Source organism: Callithrix jacchus, chromosome 4 (assembly GCF_049354715.1).
Source record: "Callithrix jacchus isolate 240 chromosome 4, calJac240_pri, whole genome shotgun sequence".
NCBI lineage: Eukaryota > Metazoa > Chordata > Mammalia > Primates > Cebidae > Callithrix > Callithrix jacchus.
The window spans coordinates 17,828,840-17,850,163 of record NC_133505.1 but is presented as its reverse complement, the minus strand read 5'-3'; the positions used below and the strand labels follow the sequence as shown (position 1 = coordinate 17,850,163).

At 43.5% G+C, this 21,324-nt stretch overlaps 1 protein-coding gene and 1 pseudogene across 16 annotated transcripts in view; both read left to right on the top strand.

Annotated features, from left to right (window-relative positions):
• Positions 1–21,324, top strand: part of PHACTR1 (phosphatase and actin regulator 1) — a 586,860-nt gene that overhangs the window by 160,506 nt on the left and 405,030 nt on the right. The gene's annotated exons all lie outside the window — the stretch shown is intronic.
• LOC144582030 (L-lactate dehydrogenase A chain pseudogene) overlaps positions 1–21,324 on the top strand; it is an 87,524-nt pseudogene extending 66,200 nt beyond the window's left edge. The window contains exon 1 of the transcript XR_013533748.1: positions 1–21,324. This exon is cut by the window's left edge and continues 66,200 nt beyond it. The product of XR_013533748.1 is annotated as an L-lactate dehydrogenase A chain pseudogene (transcript).

Here is a 21,324-nt window from a genome sequence, read left to right as displayed (position 1 = left end):
GCTGAGGCAGGAGAATTGCCTGAACCCAGGAGGCGGAGGTTGTGGTGAGCCGAGATCGCGCCATTGCACTCCAGCCTGGGTAACAAGAGCGAAACTCCGTCTCAAAAAAAATAAATAAATAAAAATAAAATAAATAAAAGGTTTCAATACAAGTAAGTACAAGTTTTACATTGGATGTTCAGATTTTGAGCCACAAGAAAAGAGATCTGATGCTTGGGAAACCCAGAAGAGAAAGCCTAGAGAGAAGAGGTAGCATGTGAATTCCCCAGTGAAGGGGCCTGGAGTCAAGGGAAGAGGGAGGAGATATTTCGGGACAGGAAAGTAGATGTCCCAAGGCCAACGAGTGTGAATGGGCAGAGAAGGATGTAAGGGAGAGGACTTGGTTTTCTGCTTTGTACATTTGACAACATATGCCTGTGACTCCAGGCCCTGCAGGCCAAATGTAGCCTCTACGTGGTTTTCATAATAACAGTTACTGGAACACTGCCCTGCCTGTGGGTGTGCAGATTGTACATGGCTGCTTTTGCACTAAAAGGCAGAATTGAGTAGTTGCAACAGAGGCCTTTTGGTCTTACAGGGCTGATATATGTATTATCTAGCACTTTAGAGAAAATGTTTGCCAACTCTCTCTCTCTCTCTCTACAGCAATAGTTCTCAAACTTTAATGTGCATATAAATCACTTAGGAATCTTGTTTAAATGCGGATTGTAACTCAATAGGACTGGATGGGCCTAAAGTTCTGATGTTCTAAGAAGCTCCCAGGTGATATCAGTGTTGCTATAGATGGCTTGACACACTTTCTGTAGCAAAGATCTAGAGAAACTGCATCCTCAGGGCTGGTTTCTCCAGAATAGTAATCCAGTAAGGAGCATCTGAGAATTAAGAACAAGGAGAGAGCTGAACTCATGACTAGACACAACTTGGCTTACTAAAGTTCAGAGAGGAAAAGCCTCATTTCAGTAATTACAGTTTAGCTTATTAGAACAGCTGTATAAATACCAAGTGGCTATTCATCATGTCTTTCTTCTTCCTCAAAACAAGATTTGTACCGTAGACACCCTAGGACTTGCATGTATCCTTTGTGTCTCCATTTCTATTACTTTTAGCTTAAGATCTAATTGATAGGCTACATAAGGCCCCCACAAGTTCCTGATTTCCTTCGAACCACCTCCAATTTCCACCTCCCCTTCCCATATTCTTACAACATTGCAGGAAAATAAGAAAACTCACTTGAATGACTTAAGGTGTGCTTTACTTATATCAGCTTGCCATTTTGAAGTTCAGAGTTGGGAATGCCCCCACCCCTCCTTTTATTTATTATTGAGAGGATTAGAACTAATTCATCTGGCAGACAATGAGTTTGAGAGAAAATTTTGAATCATCTGGTATTCAAGTGTGTTTATCCTTGGCAAACAAGACTATCCTGATTTTGCACCAAATAAATAAGGCTTATGTAAAAAGAACCAAACTTACGAGGCACATTGGACATCAGGTAGCTCTCAAAAGAATAGCATTTACATGAGTTAATGCCAAATGACTCAGAAACATAAGGACTGAATTCCCACAGAAACTTTTCACATGGCCATTTACTTAATGTATTCAATAGAGTATATGTTACAATTTATCTGGAAAAAATCATTTATTCCTGATTGTGACTTCATAGGATTCTTAGTTCTCCATGAGCCCTGGGCCAGGAGTCAAGACTAAGAGTCCATGCTCTGCTACTCACTTGGTGATGTTTGTCAAGTCGCTTGAACTCACCACCTCAATATTCGCATTGTCCCCACTAAGGCCCATGCTAGCTCTGAAAAGCAGAATCAGGTGGATTTGCCCAAGGTCACCCAGAGCCCTGCAGAACCAAGAGTTGGCCTTGGCCTTTTGATACCAAGTGAAAGCCTTTTTGCAATTTTTTGAGCTGCCCCTATTAAGTACAAACCATGTCTTTATTAGCTCGTTCTTGAAAGACCAGAAAAAAAAAAAAAACTGATACACAATCCAATTTGACCTAAACATATAACCTCAAACATCATTCAGTTACTATGCTGTTTTCTGAACTTACATTTGAAAATCACTTGGAGATTTGTGTGGGCTCCTAGGTAACGCTGAAGATGAGTTCCTTCGAGTTAATGGAGAATTTGCTAGATACACTTGGCTTGTGTCGTCAATATGTTTTGAGCTTTTCTGAGAGGGACTGCAAAAACTAAATGTGGCCATGTGACAACACATGCCTCCTGTGTTGCTTATGAATCTCCGCCATGCTGTTTACAAGTACACAAAGAGGAGGATCGGGGCACTGTGTGGAAAAACCAAGAAGGTCTGCTCCAGCGTTCTTGGCCCAATGTGATAATAAAGCTAGGGAGATTAGGAACATGAACAGGAAGACAGGGACACTGTAATCAGTCTAATGAAGTTTTAACAAATATTTCTCAACTCAAAAGAAAGAGAACAAAAGGGTGTGAGCAGGTAAAGGCAGTTTCGTCTCCTCTAGAAGGGCCACTGTAGCCCATCAAGCGCCTTTGCACCACTTAGGAAAAGGTAACCCTCTGTAGGACACAGGGCTTAGTCAGCAAAGCATAGGCTGGATTTCAGTCACACCTTCTGCAGAACCTTCTGATACAAGGAACAGATATTTAAACCCTGCTTACAACGTGCCCAAGACTGAGTGTAAGCACATATATTAATTATGTAATCTTCATAATGATCCAATAACCTGATTATTATATGCAATAGTAACAACACTCAGATTAATATCATTATGATTCCCAGCTTACAGATGAAGAAGCTGAGACAAGAAGTAGATAAGAGACTTATCCAAGGTCACACAGCTAGTAAACTGCAGTTAGAAATCTGCTCTAATGAGAAAATGATCTAAACTTCAGCTTGCTCCTGCCTTGGGAGCATTAAAAACACATCACTATCTTCTCAGGGAGGACTTCTCCTGCAAGGCCAAGCATGCAGATATTTAATTTGTATTGTCTGACTTAAAAGACTGTATGCAGACTAAGAAGCATTGATTCCAGAATTTATGTCAACAGCAAAAACATTTCCTAAACTTGCACCATCCTTAGGCAAGTGTATTAGTCAAAGTTCTCCAGAGAAACAGAACCAATAGGATAGACATAGATGAAATATAGGTGGGTTTATGATGAGGAAATGGCTCATAGGATTATGGAGGCTGAGAAGTCCCACAATCTGTTATCTATAAGCTGGAGACACAGGAAAGCTGGTGGTGTAATTTGGTCTGAGTCCAAAGCCTGACAACCAGGGGTGCTGCTGGGTGGTATAAATCCCAGGACAAAGTCAGGAGGAGATGAGATGTTTCTGGCAGTTGTGCAGGGAATAAAGAGGGGGTACAAATTCCTCCTTCCTTCACCTTTCGTTCTTCTCAGGCCCCAAACAGATTGGAAGATGCTCTTCCACATTGAGGAAGAAATCTACAGAGTTCACTCAAATGCTAATCTAGTCCTGATGCACTCTCACAGACACACCTAGAAACAATGTTTAATCTGGGCACCACGTGGCCCAGTCAAGTTGACACATAGAATTAGCCATCACAATAGGGTTCACAACAAAGCAAGGCCATCGGGGTGACCACTGAAAGGGCTGCAGTAGAACGACGTGTATGTATGCTTGTTGTGTGATTGTCACACCTGTAATGTGAATGCTTCAGGGTATATGAAGTCATTGCCTTCTGAGGGTCAGTATATGATCAACAAAGGCTCTGATGGCCATCTAGGATGACAGTAGAGCAGTTTGGGCAATACTGCATCTCTTGGAAGAAAATGCTGGTAAACACAATGTCACTGCATGGGATGCACATCATCCAGCCCTGATCAGCTGAGAATAGAGACTGCCTACTACATACTGGAACATACGGCACGCAGAACTGGAAGGTACCCAATCCCAGCCCTCTGTTTACTCCTAAGCCTGTACCACCTCCATCATCCTGCCCCTGCCTGTAGAACTCTGGAGGGTCCCTGGGTATGCCCTGGGGTTCCCCATTTGTGTGGCTCTGCATTTGCTCCCACCTCTCCTAGGAATGATCTTCTTGATTGTCCATCTGGCGAACTACTCCTCCTTGATCAGAGGACTCATGTCCCCGCCCTATGATGCATTCTCTAATTCCCGCAAGACCTTCCTTCCGACATAAGTTCTCAACTGCACTGTGCGCTCACCTTCATCACAGCAATTTAGGCTTCATGTCTACAGTTCAGGCTATGGAGTTTCATGGAATTTTCTCCCTCCTGGGCTCCTTGACTCTCTGGCGTCAGCTGACCCCTCCTCAGATGGAGACGATCAGAGTCCCTCTCTCACAGTGGAGAAAGATCAAAAGATACACTCACTGAAAAGCTCAGAAAGACTCTAATATGCATTTCCAACTTGTATCATGCTGGATTGCAGTTGTCAGCTAAGTGTCCCTTGCTCTTTGAGGTTAAAATCATATTTTTCCCCCTTAGATTCCAGTGCACTTAGCAAAGTACCTGATTAAGAGAAGCCTTCAGTGAATATGTATTAAACGAAGGAATGAATAAACATGAGTGCAGCCATGAACCTTAGAGCGGTTCTTAGGTGTTGTTTCGCCATGAGTACAAGGACCCATTTCAAAACTCGAACTTGATGGTTCCCACAAAATCATAGCTATTTGTAATATCTGTGGATTGAGAAAATAATAAGTTGCTATGAATTTGATGAACTTTTGAAAAAAAAAATGTCTGCTGCCCACCAGGGGCTTGCAGTCCCCAGCCTGGAGCCACACATCTAATTCAACTCCTGTACTTTAAAGATAGAATGAAGTCAACATTGAAATTGAGTATTTCCTAGGTCATAGAACCAAGTGACAGCAGAGTTGGCACAAGAAAGTCAGTTTCTTGAAGCCCTCACCCTCCCTCTCAGGGAACTTATCATTTTACAGGGAAACCCCAACTAGCTCACATATCAGACACTTTGAAAGAAGCATAAAGCTTCTTTATTACCAAGAGCCAAGTAGTGAGCCAAAAATCGACAAATGAAGTTGGAGCTCAGCTTGGTAATATAGCGGTTACTCTGGGGATTTTTGAGTGGGCTTCTGACAAATATTCAAAAGTGAGCATTTCACTTTTAAAATATTTAGAGCATTGATGAGATGCTCAGTGTCACTAAGTTGCCTTGTCTCCCTTTAAACTTCTGCGGGTCCTGAAAGTGTTTTATATTATACCTTGAAACAGTTGTCTAAAATGGGAGGAGTACATAAAGAGGCGTGAGACAGATTTAGATGCACTGTTTTCAGTGGACTCTTTTGGAATTTATGGCTCCATGCAATCAATCTTTCACACATTTAAAATTTCACTTGTGCCTCTGCTTTTATCAAGAGCATTGAAATGGCATGTGGAGGAGCAGGGGGTTGCTAATAGTCAGGAGACTAGTGTGGGCTCACAACTTCAATATGTTAATACGGTTCTTGCTTACAGTCATGTTTCTCAAGCAGGTTGGTTTTGTTCGTGTAGAGTGTATTACTGAGGCTGCTGTGGAGGCAGTGAACATTTTAGGAGCCTATGCCAATCATTTGAGCAAGAAATTTCAGCCTCAAGTGTGAACCAAGGCAGAGACAGTGGCACAGATGGAGGGAGGATACCCCTAAGAGAAGATTAAGCTCTCTGAAGAAAGAACATGGGTCTGTCTTGAACATGGAAATTGAGAACGGGGGTGGAATAAAAAGTAATGCCATTGCCTAGGACCATTCAACCAATTTAAATATCACCCTAAGCAGGGCAGCCTATGAGTCAGGCAACTGGGGGACCCTGGGAGACCCCTTGGCTTTTTTTCTGCATCTACACTCACCTTCCCCAGGTACCCAGTATTTTCTAGGAGCCTCTAAACGTAGCGAGCCTTGTCTTCTTATTCTTTTTTTCTCTGGCTTTCTTAGACCTGACCTATGGCCTTATTCTCAGGACCTTTGTGTCCCTGTCAGAGACGTGATACAGGGCTAGGTCAACACTAACTTATGATAATTATCAATTGCCAAAACATATTGAGTATTACATATTTTCCAATTTGGTTCTTACAAGAACTCTCTGAAACAGGTATTATTATTATTATTATTCCCATTTTTTTTCAGATGGTAAAACCAGCAACACAGAAATGAAGTGTCAGGATTCGAACCCAGGCAGTTTGACTTCATAACTTTTACTTCTATACCTCACCTCTTCCACAAAAAACAACAGGGGATGAATCAGATCCACAATGGCCATTCTTCTACTTTCATATGGGTACTTTCCTCTATCCTTGTAATATCTAGGACACTGTTTTTTTTTTTTTGAGACGGAGTTTCGCTCTTGTTACCCAGGCTGGAGTGCAATGGCGCGATCTCGGCTCACCGCAACCTCCGCCTTCCGGGTTCAGGCAATTCTCCTGCCTCAGCCTCCTGAGTAGCTGGGATTACAAGCACGCGCCACCATGCCCAGCTAATTTTTTTTGTATTTTTAGTAGAGACGGGGTTTCACCATGTTGACCAGGATGGTCTCCATCTCTCGACCTTGTGATCCACCTGCCTCGGCCTCCCAAAGTGCTGGGATTATAGGCGTGAGCCACCGCGCCCGGCCTCTAGGATACTGTTATACACATATCTAATTATTTGAATGGGTCAATAATAAAAGGATACTCATTAAGGCCACATTATTCCCAAAATGTGAGATGCAAAGAGCTAACCTTTATTGAGTGTTTTTATGCTCCAGGTTCACCACATGCTTATGTGCACTCACCTAAACTTCACAGCAACCCTTTGAGGTAGGTACTGTGATCATCAGCTCGATTTCATAAATTAGGAAGTCGAACTCCAGAGATTGCATGCCAATTCAAGGACAGATTTGGGGTCCGTAATCTGAGATTGTCTCCAGAACTCATACTTTTTTTTTTTTTTTTGAGACAGGATCTCACTCTGTCACCCAGGCTGGAGTGTAGTGGTGCGATCTCAGCTTACTGCACCCTAGCAGTCCTCCCACTTCAGCCTCCTGAGTAGCTAGAACCACAGGACCTTTGCGTCCCTGCCAGAGACCGGATACAGGTACATACCACCTGGCTAATTATTGTATTTTTTTGTAGAGAAAGGGTTTCGCCATGTTGCCCAGGCTCATCTGGAACTCTTCAGCTCAAGTGATCTGCCCACCTTGGCATCCCAAAGTGCTGGGATTACAGGTGTGAGCCACTGCACCGGGCCTAGAATTCATGCTTTTAACCACCATTCTCTGCTGTAATAGAGGTGTGTCCGCAAAGAGCTCATAGTTGTGTAAAGGAAATTTATGCATAAATGAGAGCCCCAAAATGGATCCCAGAATATACAATGTGGGTTTTTATGACCTAAGCAAATGTGGAATTGAAATGCAAAGATTAGGCAAGATTTGAACAAAGAAAAAGGAAAAAAAAAAGAAAAGCACTACAGGTATGGAGGTCAGCATGAGAAAAGACAAGAGTAAAAGCAAATCAATTCATTGACTGGAGGGGTCAGAGGATTCATGGTGGAGGAACAGGTGAGCTGTGGCCCAAAAGGAAATTTGGGGCTTTTGATTATCAGACTAGAAAGTGTGATTTTTTTTTTTCATGTAGATTTTTAAAAAGAAATGGCATAATGAAGGTAATTATCTAAAAGGGATATTGAGCCTCAGTTTCTTCATCTGTAAATGGAGCTGTTAAGAGGACCTTACAGGCCTGGGGCGGTGGCTCACACCTGTAATCCCAGCACTTTGGGAGGCCGAGGCAGGCAGATCAGGTCAGGAGATCAAGACCATCCTGGCCAACATGGTGAAACCCTATCTCTACTAAAAATACAAAAATTATTGGGCATGGTGGCACGTGCCTAAAATCCCAGCTACTTGGAGGCTGGGGCAGGAGAATCGCTTGAATCCGGGAGGCAGAGATTGCAGCGAGCCAAGATCCCACCATTGCACTCCAGCCTGGGCAGCAGAGCGAGACTCCGTCTCAAAAACAAAAAGAGTACCTTACAGGTAGTGTGGGCCAAGGTGTATAAAGTGTCAAGCACAGTGTCAGAAACAGTGTAAGTTTGCAATAAATGATAGTTACCTGAGTGTGGATTAAGAGGTGAATTGTGTAGGGGAGAACTTGATGAGAGGGAGCTATGTGAAAGGCAGCAGATGTAGGAAAGGGAGGACAGTGGGGACTCTTGTTGCCACGGTGAATATAAAGGAAGAGGGTGATGCTATATGCTGAGTGAATCTTTTTTTTTTCTTTTTTTGAGACCAAGTTTCGCTCTTGTTACCCAGGCTGGAGTGCAATGGCGCGATCTCAGCTCACCGCAACCTCCGCCTCCTGAGTTCAGGCAATTCTCCTGCCTCAGCCTCCTGAGTAGCTGGGATTACAGGCACACGCCACCATGCCCAGCTAATATTTTGTGTCTTTAGTAGAGACGGGGTTTCACCATTTTGACTAGGATGGTCTTGATCTCTTGACCTAGTGATCCACCCGCCTTGGCCTCCCAAAGTGCTGGGATTACAGGCTTGAGCCACCACGCCCGGCCGTGACTCTTAAGTTTCCAGCCTAAGCGGCATTCACAGAAGAGGTGGGGAATTCAAGATAGAGTGTGCCCACTCTTATGGAAGGGTCACATTTGGTTGCAGATGCACTGAACCTGCAGGAACAGTGGTGATAGCTAGGAGGTGAGTGGAGATAAGAACAGCTCTTTAAAATGTCACCATGTGTGGTCCTGAGTTTGGAATCATCTATATAGATGTTGTGTACATCCTTGCTCCACTCCCTGGAATACTTTTCCCCCAGACATGCCCATGACTGGGTCTTCTTATCATTCAGGGCTTACCTCTAATGTCACCTCTTAAGAGGAGTCTTCCCTGACCATCCTAAGAAAAGGGAACGGCCCTCTTCCCTCTCCATTTCATCACTCCGATTTGAAGCATCATCACTCTGCTTCCCTCAGGAGAGTGTGAGTGGCAAGCAGGCAGGAGCTTGGTCCTGTTCCCCAATGAATCTCTATGGCCCAGAAAAGCATCTGGGACACAATAGGACTTGCGATATCCTAGTAAATGGTACTAAGCACTATTAAACTCAGTACATAGAAATACACTTGAAACAGGAATAAGTAAAGCGATGATGTCACCTGTGGGCAGAGAGTGAGAAAGAAGGGCAAAAGGTCAGGATCCAACCCCTTGGAAATCTCCATGATGCAGGAGGTAGGAATGGGATAAAGGAAGAGTAAAAGTGAAGTCAGAGAAGTGGGGAATGAACCAGGGTAAGGAAGTGTCTTGAAGACAAGGGAAGAAGGTATGTTAAAGACAGATTCGGTGTGGTCAAATGTTGCAAGGGAATTTCAGAGAATGAAAGATAAGAACAGAGCATTTGACTGGGGGCCAGGGCTTCGCTGACTGTGAGGACGCACCCAGGGGGATGGAGGGATGCAGGTGCTGCTACCCACCTATCGCCCATCGTTAGGAGTCGTTGAGGAAAGAAGAATGAAGGTTAAGTGGCTCCTCGATTGGAGAGAACTTGGCCTGAGAAGGGAGAGACTGGAGATGATTATGAAATAGGGATGATGGGCCGGGTGTGGTGGCTCTCATCTGTAATCCCAGCACTTTCGGAGGCCGAGGTGGGTGGATCACAAGGTCAGGAGTTCGAGACCAGCCTGACCAATATGGTGAAACTCCGTCTCTACTGAAAATACAAAAATTAGCCAGGTATGATGGCAGGTGGCTATAGTCCCAGCAACTTGGGAGGCTGAGGCAGGAGAATCTCTTGAACCCGAGAGGCAGAAGTTGCAGTGAGGCAAGATTGCACCATTGCACTCCAGCCTGGCAACAGAGCGAGACTCAAAAGAAAGAGAGAGAGAGAGGGAGGAGAGAAAGGAGAGGGGGAGCGGGGGGAGAGAAAGGGAGGGAAAATGGTAATAAGAGGACTTTGTCCCCAAGAAGAGGGAAGATGAATTGAGCAGATCCATGAAATTGACTCCCAAATCCACAGTGACTTTTTATGACTTGTGGCGATGTATCTCATTACCATACAGTCACAACCTCAAACCTATAAAAAGAAAAAAAAAATGCTAACTAATGCATTTGTAGTGTGGAAAGAAATGTTTTCATCTGCTTAAAATCAAATTGGGGCAAAATAAGAGCATCTGAGACAGAATGTGAAAATAATCAGGGAAAGATGAAAATGGTTAAAATTTAAAAAAAAAAAAAGAAGAAGAAAAGAAAAGAAAGCAATGTATGAGGACTCTTGTCACCATAGAGACTAGCTCCCAGATTGGAGCAAACCCTGTCGCCCTTCTAGAAAGGTGGCTGTCTGCTCTGGAAAATTGGATGGTTTCCTGCCCTCTTCCTTGTGAGGTTTTTGTGGGGGTTCAATAGAAAAGATAATACTCTGTAAAGCACTTAGAAGTATGTTATAAATGAGTGTGAGCTAGTGTAGTAATGCTTGAAAGGGATTTTATTATCCCAGATAAAACACGACAGCTTTGGTTGCACCCAGGGAGAAGTGATTAATGGGACCCCAGCACCCTCCTGCAAAGGTCTTTAAAAGCACCTGTTTGGAGGAGGTGTTAGGCCAGCGGGAAGCCTAATGTTTCTGGTGACTCTGCTGCCCTGGGGGAAGTAATCAGACCCTGCCAGCAGCAGGGTTCCCACAGGTAGGCTGAGATAAGTCAGAGTTATGGAGTGGGAGCTTGACAAGAGGACCCCAACACAGCACCCCAGCCCCTGCCTGAGGAAGAGCCAGCTGGATTCCAGCATTCTCAGGTATATCAAAACAAGAATGTCAAGCTTTTTTTTTTTGAGACAGAGTGTCATTCTGTAGCCCAGACTGGGGTGCAGTGGTGCAATCTCAGCTCACTACAATCTCCGCCTCCTGGGTTCAAGCCATTCTCCTGCCTCAGCCTCCCAAGTAGCTGGGATTACAGACGCCCACTACCACGCCCAGCTAATTTTTGTATTTGTAGCAAAGATGGGATTTTGCCATGTAGGCCAGGCTGGGCTCAAGCTCCTGACCTCAGGTGGTCTGGCCGTCTTAGCCTCCCATAGTGCTAGGATTACAGGTATGAGCCACGTCGCCCAGCCTAGCTTTTTTTTTTTTTTTTAAGGTAGAAAGTCTGAAAAAATAACACCACACAGAAGAGAAAAAGAAATGCCCCAACTCCAGGCCCCAGGAGACCTGAGATCTGAGTCCTGTGCAGTCTGGGAATGGCAGGTCCTGTGGTCTCCTCCTTCCTGCAGGCCTGAGAGTTGGAACAGGTTGATAAGGTCAGCTCTGGGACTAATGGACACTGGCATCTTGATGGTGCTCACATCCCCTTCTTTATCTTCCCCTACTCTTTTTCCTTTCCTCCTGCAGACGTATTATAATTCTCTTTTCACTAGTGCAAGTCCTTTCATCTTACCAGGTATTGTCTTATAAGGTTCCAGTATGTGTATATCTTCATCTGCTCATTCACATGCACACATATGCAGGCACATACACACACATGTGTACCCACATAAACACACACATCACATGTACCCCCCCACACACACACATAACCACACACACCCATATACACACATGCACACACATACACGGTCATGTACCCACATACACACATAACCACACACACCCATATACACACATGTACAACATACATATATGCACAGTCATGCATACCCACATACACACACATACACACATAACCACACACACCCATATACACACATGTACACACATACATATATGCAGTCACATGTACCCACATACACACAGACATACACACATATACACACATAACTATGCACACACATACCCATGCCTACACACACCCATGCACACACACATACATACATGTTCTCCAGCATATCATAAGCACTTAAGGGCAGGGACCTGATACATACATTTTTTTATTTCCCAATATGTGTCCCACTGCTATGCTCGGTCAGTATTTATGGTTTTTATTTCACTTTTCGTGTCTCTCTGTACATTTGCAACTTGGCACAAACTTTGGTTAAAGGGATCACATACACACAGAGATGGGCATTGTGGTTTTGTTTAGAAAAGTACAGAATTGATTTGCTGAATTTTTGGAATTTTTTATACCTCAAAATCATCATAGGCATCAATGCATCATGCATTCATTCATTCATTTATTCATTTATTAAACACCACTGAATACCTGGTACTTTGTACACTACAAACACACACACACACACACACACACGTACACACAAATCCTTGCTCTCTACTAACTCAATTTTTAAAAAGACTAATCATAAATAAATAATTACAAGATGGCTTACTTTAATAGGAGAGCTGGATAAAGGAGCGGAGCCACTGGGGCTGTCCTGATACTTTAGCAATCTGCTAAATTATTGGAGTTGAGTCCTAGAGGATGAACAGAACCGTCTACCTTATGGAAAGCCTTCTTTGTGCCTGGTAATGCTAAGACCATCCCTCTTCAACCCACTCAGAGACAGTGCAGAACTGAGGGCACCACTGATGCTTGCTTCTGCCTATAGCCTCGAGTGAGGTTGCCACACATCCCTGAGGAATGCAGGGAAGGCCCCGTGGAATCTCCTTGCAATCGACCCAGTCAGCCCCATGGTAAAGAAATACTTTAATCCAGCTCCGGAGTGGCCTTTCCATGTGCATCTGGTACTGTTTGAGAAAACTTCTAGGGGAAGGTTGCCCTCAAGCATCTGTCCAAATCCCTTGCAGGCTCTCAGAATACGGATGAATTTATTAACGTGGGTGTTCCTCTAGGCAATTATCATTTGACCCATTTAAAGGGAAATGCCTGCATGCCTTTGATCGAAGAATTTCTATTATCTGGAAAATTGGTTTTCTAGTAAGCTGGGATAGAGGATGTTGGAGGCTTTGGCTATTTTTTCCCCCTTTGAAGTTGGAAATTGCAGTCTGGCTTTAGAAATAGTAAAAATGCACTTTCTTTCTGTCTCTGTGGCCCTCCCCTTACAGGGTTTGTTTAATGAACCATTTTAACAGAAGGATTATAATTTGAAAGTTTCCCTCACAATGACACAGCCACTTGCATGTAGCTTTATTCCTAGAAAAAATACTGTTCTTTATTTACACCCTTACAAACGTGGAAATCAAGGGGGCAGTTCTCATCTGATGCTAGTGATGGCAGGCACAGAGAATAAGATCTGGGAACACAACTGGCCATTTAAAACCCTGTCCAAGAGGCCAGGCACGGTGGCTCACGCCTGTAATCCCAGCATTTTGGGAGGCTGAGATGGGTGGATCACCTGAGGTCAGGAGTTTGAGTCCAGCCTGGCCAACATAGTGAAACCCTGTCTCTATTAAAAATGCAAAAATTAGCCAGGTGTGGTGGTAGGCTCCTGTCAGTCCAGCTACTCAGGAGGCTGAGGCACGAGAATGGCTTGAACCAGCAAGGTGGAGGTTGCAGTGAGTTAAATCGCGCCATTGCGATCCAGCCTGGGCGACAGGGTGAGACTGCATCTTAAACCCCCTGTCCCAGGAGCCTTCATCACTGGTTCTACCTTGCCCTCAACACACTAGCTCATTGTTGCCTTGTTATGAAGCAAACCGCAAGTGCATATAATCCTCATGTTAAAGTTTTTGTCTGAAGAAAAAAACATTCAAGGGTCACAGACTTACACATTCCTGAAAAGGAAGGAAAACTTTTCACAGTTAAAAGGTCATTCTCAATGCGAGCAATTCCCATATCAGAGAAAAGCATTTCATCATACTTTTTATTATTATGCACATTCTTATTTCTACTAACCACTTTCAACATTTTTTTCATGTTAAATGTTCCAAACAACTCTTTGGAGTCATATTTTATGCCCATTTTACGGAAGCGTCACTTGAAACAAGTAGAGAGACTAGATAAGTTGCCCAAGGACATGCACCCAAAGGATCAGCTGAACTTGAACTCTCAGATGTTACTTCTGCTGTTCACACATTGCTGCATGGCTGGGGGAGAAAAGGAAACACGCCCACCCAACAACCCAGGACCCCACAGAGAACCCGCCGAAGGAAACCCGTTCACAGCTCATGGAGACGCCTGATGCTGAAAGGAGAGAAGACGGGGAGAAGTGCTCTTTCATTTCTTGTGTCTGGCACTTCTTTCTGCAGGAACTCTCAAGATTAGAAGGCAGGTGGAATCTTAAGGAATGCAGATCCAAAAAAAAAAAAAAACAAAAAAAGCCTCAGCTGTCACTTTGAAAACAGTAGCAGGAGGGATAGGAGGTGTGGATCATGAAGCAAAAAAGTTTGATTCCAAGCCTGGGATTCCAGCAGAAGGTGGTGGTAGGTTTCATAGCAGCATGCAGCTCCAGGGTGATAAAATGGCTCCTCTGCCCCTCCTCCCCTTGTCCTCCACCCCCTCCTCCTCCTCCTTTTCTTTTTAATGAGCTGGAGACTTTCCCAGCCAGCCATGTGCTGTTCCACTCAGCCAGCACCAAGGGAACTCCTTTTACTTTACTTCAGCCAGTCCCTCGCAAGTTTGGGAGAATCAAGACCCCTTCCTGTGCTCCTCAGGTTCCAGTCCAACTGTTCTTCTCCTTTTGGAATCCTCTGCTCCTTTTTTTTTTTTTTTAGATGGAGTTTCGCTCTTGTTACCCAGGCTGGAGTGCAATGGCACGATCTCAGCTCACCGCAACCTCCGCCTCCTGGGTTCAGCCAACTCTCCTGCCTCAGCCTCCTGAGTAGCTGGGATTACAGGCACGCGCCACCATGCCCAGCTAATTTTTTATATTTTTAGTAGACACGGGGTTTCACCATGTTGACCAGGATGGTCTCGATCTGTTGACCTTGTGATCCACCCGTTTCGGCCTCCCAAAGTGCTGGGATTACAGGCTTGAGCCACCGTGCCCGGCCATCTCTGCTCCTTTCAACATGCACCAAAAGGAAGAGTGGAGGGACTTCCATGCTAAAATGCCAGGTGCCCGAGGACAGTAAAGGGAGGCTTACCCTTACAACAGGCTTAATACATTACAGCTTTCTGCTGAGTCCTTCTAAGCATGGAATGCAGTTCACATGCCCCTGTTTTTCCGTTCCCCCAGATCTTGGCATGCTGAAAACCTGCCGGCTAAGCAAAGTACTCATAGTCTCTTTTCCCCAGCCTATCTCTGACCCTTGTCATCTAGCGGTGTCTGCACATGGAACGTCACCTTCTCAGTCAGAAAAGCTGGAAACCCCCAACATTGAGAGCATGATATTAACTCTTTGTTGTTCTCTTACTCATGCCCTCATTTGTCAAATGCTTTCAACAAACATTTGTAGAGTCCACTATGTGCCAGGCATTGTTCTAGGTGCTCAGGGTACATAGATGGGTACAACGCTATCTCTGATCTCAAGAAGCATATTGCTATGGTCTGAATGTCCCCGAAAGTTACGGGTTAAAATATAATCTCTGTCATGGTAGTATTCAGAGGCGGGGTCTTTGGGGAAGTGGTTCAGTCACGAGGGCTCTGCTGCCGTAAATGGATTAGTGCCCTTAGAATGGGGCTGGAGGGAAGCAGCTGAGGTGGTTTTTGCTTCTGCTCTTCTGCCACGTGGGATACAGCATTCATCCCTTTTGCCCTTTTGTTCCTTCTACGATGTGTGCATGCCTAGATGGTGCCATCTATTAAGAATGGGCCCTCACCAGACACCAAACCTGTGGGTGCCTTGATCTTGGACTTCCCAGCCTCTAGAACACTGAGAAATATATTTCCGTTCTTTATAAATTACCCAGTTTCAGGTATTTTGTTACAGCACCACAAACAGACTAAGACACGTATTATTTAACAGAAAAGTTTTGAATGGAAATCTAAATTTTAATAAATGATGCCTATGTTAGCATTTATAATTAATCATCATTTTTTAAAACCTCAAGTCATGAAAAATTAGTTTTATTTAACTCTTTTAAATGCCTATTAATTAAATGACATATTTTGGATTTTTCTAAATAAAATATGTGTTTTTTAAAAGCTCTGCATGCTAAGAAAGAAACCATTCCGCTATCTAGAGAATGCACCCATCCAAAATGACTTCATATTAGTCAGTTTTGCTGCAGTACAAACAACTCCAAAATCTCAGGAACTTGCAACATGTATTTCCCTCTGATGTTACATGTGCGCTTGGTGCTCATCTGCAGCTCAGTCCCGTGAGTCTTCTGACTTCAGCACTGCTGCCAAAGGTATCTGAGAGGGAAAGAATAAGAAGACTGATGGAAATGTACAATACCTCTTGAAGTTTCTTCTTTGATGAGATGGGTGTCATACCCGATCAGTTTCATTGTCCAAAGCAGTTTACAACATCAATGTCAAAGTTAATGAGTGAGGCACAGTAGCTCACACCTGTAATCCCAGCACTTTGGGAGGCCAAGGTGGAAGGATAACTTGAGCTCAGGAGTTCAAGACCAGTCTGGACAACATAATGAGACCCTGTCTCTACAAAAAATCAAAATAATTAGCCAGGCATGGTGGCTCAAGCCTTGGGAGGCTAAGGTGGGAGGCTGAGGCAGGAGGATAGTTTCGGCCAGGAGATCAAAGCTGCGGTGAGCTGTGTTTAGGCCACTGCTCTCCAGCTGGGGCCACAGAGCAAGACCCAATCTCAAAAACAAATAAAATTAGTGGGGTGAAGTACACTCTTCCCACAGGCAAGGGGTGTGAGAGGAAAGCAAATGTTTACCTCAATAAGATAAATGAGGCTTCATCTCCACCAATCTCAAAGACAGAACGATTCAATATGTACTAATCAATACATGCTGGGAGAATTACAAATGTAAAGAAAACATGATATTTGGGAATGCATACCCATTTGACACCAGGGTTCTAGCACTCTTCCATCTTGCACTTTGGAGGCCTGGAAAGGAATGAAAGTGATTTTGTCAGCCTTCTCTCAAATTTCAGTGACATTTGGGAGTCGTTTGGCAGCAAGAAAGATCTACCAATGAGCTAACAAATCTTTCTTTAGCTAGTGTTTTAGCAGTTTTTTTTTTTTTTTCATTTTGGTACATTTCACGTTTTTATGTTCATAGATTGATTCATTTAACAAATGATATTACGGAAAGATGAACTTGAAATTTGATTAGAGCTAAAATTTTCCAAGGTTTAATTTCCTTTTTCTTTTTTGTTTTTGTTTTAACTACTTCCAAACTGGCAGAAATAGATTGGAGCCAAGCTATCTGAGGGCTTGCGAACAGTCCCACCTGGGAAATCACATCCTGCCAGCTTGTCTTCACTGCCAGTAACTTAGTCCAAGACACCCTCAGATCACCTGTGTTCTGCCATGATCCCCTAACACAGGAGTTCCCCACCCCCGGGTTGTGGACCCGTACTGGGTCGTGGCCTGTAAGGAACTGGGTGGCGGGAGGTTAGGGCCCACTGCGCTAACGGGCCTTCTGCTCTGCGTTCACTCCCTGCAGTCCCCAGTACTGCCGCCAGAGGGAGCCTTTTCAGTTGCAAGGCAGATGAGCCTCCTAGGTTCACAAGACCAAAGCCAACCTGCGCCCATCATGTGCAGGTCAGACCTGTTCTGGGCCCTGATTCCTCATATTTTTCCTTCGTCCACCCCTAACTCACTTGACCCAGCCTCATGGGCCACCTTGTTCCTGAACACAAAGACATCAAACACATTCCCTTCTTAAGGCCTTTGCTCTAGGCATTCGGTTTCCCTTTGCCAGGAGTGAGGGAAACCTGCAGATATCTGTTTGGTTAAATCCCTCAACTTCATTTAAGTGTTTACTGAGATCTCCCCTTCTCAGGGAGATACGTATGGATCATCTTTTTTGAAAACGAACACTGCCCCACCACACGTCTGGTCCTTCCAACTCTGTTCTACTTGTTCTTTTTTCAGTAGCTCTATATTACCTTTTACCCTTCCTAATAATTTGCCTGTTATATTTACTGTATGATATCTATCTTTCCCTCCCCAATGCAAGTCTGACCACACCAGATATCTTTGTCTATTTTGTTCACTGATGTATCCCAATTGCTGACAATAATGCTTGGGACAAACTAACACTCTGTAATCATTCCTTAAATGACCAGTTGAACCCTGATCTTCATTCTGTGAAATACAAACTTGTAGAAAAAAAATCGTAGATCACTAGGCTACTTCCTTTATCATTTTACTTGCATTTCAAATGAAAGTTAATTTTTTTTCTCGTTTATCATGTTTGAGGAGGTAGTCATTTGCAAAGTAGTATCAATTTTTCTTGGGGGAAATACTATCATTTTTAATATGATCATGTAACATTCGGGTGATGAATGTGAAAAGCTACTCAGTTCTCCTCCCATGTTTTACAGGTTATGCTAGAGTGCTAAAGTGGGTAACATGATCTCAGTACTCCTCCCGTGTTTTACAGGTGATGCTAGTGTGCTAAATGGGTAACATGATCTCAGTACTCCTCCCGTGTTTTACAGGTTATGCTAGTGTGCTAAATGGGTAACATGATCTCAGTACTCCTCCCATGTTTTACAGGTTATGCTAGTGTGTTAAATGGGTAACATGATCTCAGTACTCCTCCCATGTTTTACAGATGATGCTAGTGTGCTAAAGTGGGTAACATGATCTCAGTACTCCTCCCGTGTTTTACAGGTGATGCTAGTGTGCTAAATGGGTAACATGATCTCAGTACTCCTCCCATGTTTTACAGGTTATGCTAGTGTGCTAAATGGGTAACATGATCTCAGTACTCCTCCCGTGTTTTACAGGTTATGCTAGTGTGCTAAATGGGTAACATGATCTCAGTACTCCTCCCATGTTTTACAGGTTATGCTAAATGGGTAACATGATCTCAGTACTCCTCCCGTGTTTTACAGGTTATGCTAGTGTGCTAAATGGGTAACATGATCTCAGTACTCCTCCCATGTTTTACAGGTTATGCTAGTGTGTTAAATGGGTAACATGATCTCAGTACTCCTCCCGTGTTTTACAGGTGATGCTAGTGTGCTAAATGGGTAACATGATCTCAGTACTCCTCCCATGTTTTACAGGTTATGCTAGTGTGTTAAATGGGTAACATGATCTCAGTACTCCTCCCGTGTTTTACAGGTGATGCTAGTGTGCTAAATGGGTAACATGATCTCAGTACTCCTCCCATGTTTTACAGGTTATGCTAGTGTGCTAAATGGGTAACATGATCTCAGTACTCCTCCCGTGTTTTACAGGTTATACTAGTGTGCTAAATGGGTAACATGATCTCAGTACTCCTCCCGTGTTTTACAGGTTATGCTAGTGTGCTAAATGGGTAACATGATCTCAGTACTCCTCCCGTGTTTTACAGGTTATACTAGTGTGCTAAAGTGGGTAACATGATCTTGTAGTTTAATCCACATCTTGTCCCTGATATTTTTAACTGCCCCCTTTCCAGTGAGTTATTGAAATGTGGGTTGAAAGTCAGATATACAAAGGAGGCCTCCCTAAATCCTCTGACTTAGTTCTAAATATGGTACTGTCATTACTTACATTGAGACCTGTTTGCATTTTATCGTGAGGAAACAAAGAAATGAAGTGTGAAAATGTTACCTGAATCACAGCCTCGGGATGGATAAACCTTACCAATGGCTACTCCAGATCACTCCTGGTTTTCATGACCTCACTTATCCTCTTGTCAAAAAGCCTGTATGATCCCCCTCCCTCTCTGACCAAGTTCCACAATGCTTGGCGCTTCTGTAGAGCATTTGTGCCCTGTGCAGAATTTTTCAAAGTCTGCATTTTGTGAACATATAACCTATCCTTGTTTACATTGTGAACAGAAAACCAGAAGAACTCAGTTTTACAACAGACTTACAAGGTTTTGGACATGATAACAGTCTACTGTGAGATTAAACCAGCCTTGAATTCCATTCACCTACATGCTGTGTAACCCTCAGCAAGTCATTTATATTCCCAAGCTTCAGGTTCCTTATCTGTAGAATGGGGATGATAATAGTGCCATCATAGAGAGTGCTCAGGATGATCGAATGATATAATACTTGCAAGGCTGCTCTTAGCAATTCCATCATTCATTCCCAAGTAGAATGTTCAACATTAAAGAGACATGCTTTCCCTACGAAGCTACTAGCTTATGCTAAAAAACCATTTTTAATACATTAGTGATATTGTGCTCCTCACAAACCCTCGGCCTTTCCAAATATGATACTGAAAACTTTCAGCTCCTCTTGTCTTGAGAGACCCAGTGATATGAGACAGCAACCAGTTTCACTCAGTTTGAATTTTCTTGTCAAAATTAATAGTCTTTGCCAAAGGAGGACATTAAGGAAAATTATCCTCTTTGTAAAAACTGAAAGACCTGGGACAGTGTCCAGCTCATTCATCATACGATGCATTTAGTGAGGAAGGGTTTCACTTTATGTAAATAATAAGCTACACATGCATAACTTCTTTTGCTTAGATAGTGGCTCTTCAGACCTGGGTTTAATTAATACAGAGCTGCATCCAGGTCTGTCAGGGAAGTGATGAAACGTACACTCTCATGTGGATTTATAGTTAGAGTTTTTGCAAACTCCACGCAAAATCTTCAAGTGTAGGACCTAGTTTGGTTGCTGACATGATAATACGGTCTTATCAAAATGTTTTGTTTTCTTTGACTATAACTTGAGTTAATGGCCAAGTAGAAAAACAATGGCAATTACTGTTTCAGACACATTTTAGACACCTTTTTTATTTCCACATGAAACAAAAAGAACAGGACAGTGTGAATAACTGGAGTTCATTCTTCCATTTATTCAGAGATGTAAAGACATGTAAGACACTGTCACAACTCATGCTCCAGGAACACACACTGTGGAGTAGAGGAGGATGGCAGACATGGAAACTATCATCTCTGATTAAGCAGCACCAGTTCCACAAGAGATATCATCACTGATAAGCAGAATAGACTTCATTAGAATGCTCTTGGGCTCTGGGGCGGTGGAGCTCTGAGGAACACCTTTACTTGAACCAGACCTTGAATAATACTGGGATTTCCAGGGCAAAGAGGAAGGTGGAGACCTCTAGAGAAGTAAGAGAGAGAGAAAGCACACAGTCTTGGCAGTATACAGTGTCCAGGCAACCCTCGAAAGTAAAGTGGCTGAAGATAAGGCTGGAAAGAAAGAAAAATCATTTTATCTGAACCTCTACTGTGGGCTGGGCCATGTCAGGCACTTTGCAAACATGATTCTCTGACTCTTGCTGTAAGCCATATTGTACAGGCATGAAATCCAGGGCTCTGAGAGGTCAAAAGGGTCACAGAGACAGATTCATACAAAGCTGAAGCCAGTGCGGCTCCAAAGCCTATGCACTTCCCATCAGGCACACACATGCTAGGTAGGCTGGGGCACAGAAATCCGAACGAAGGGAACTTAACAAGAGCAAGATTTTTATATCTTTTAATAAGCATTAATATATCAAAAA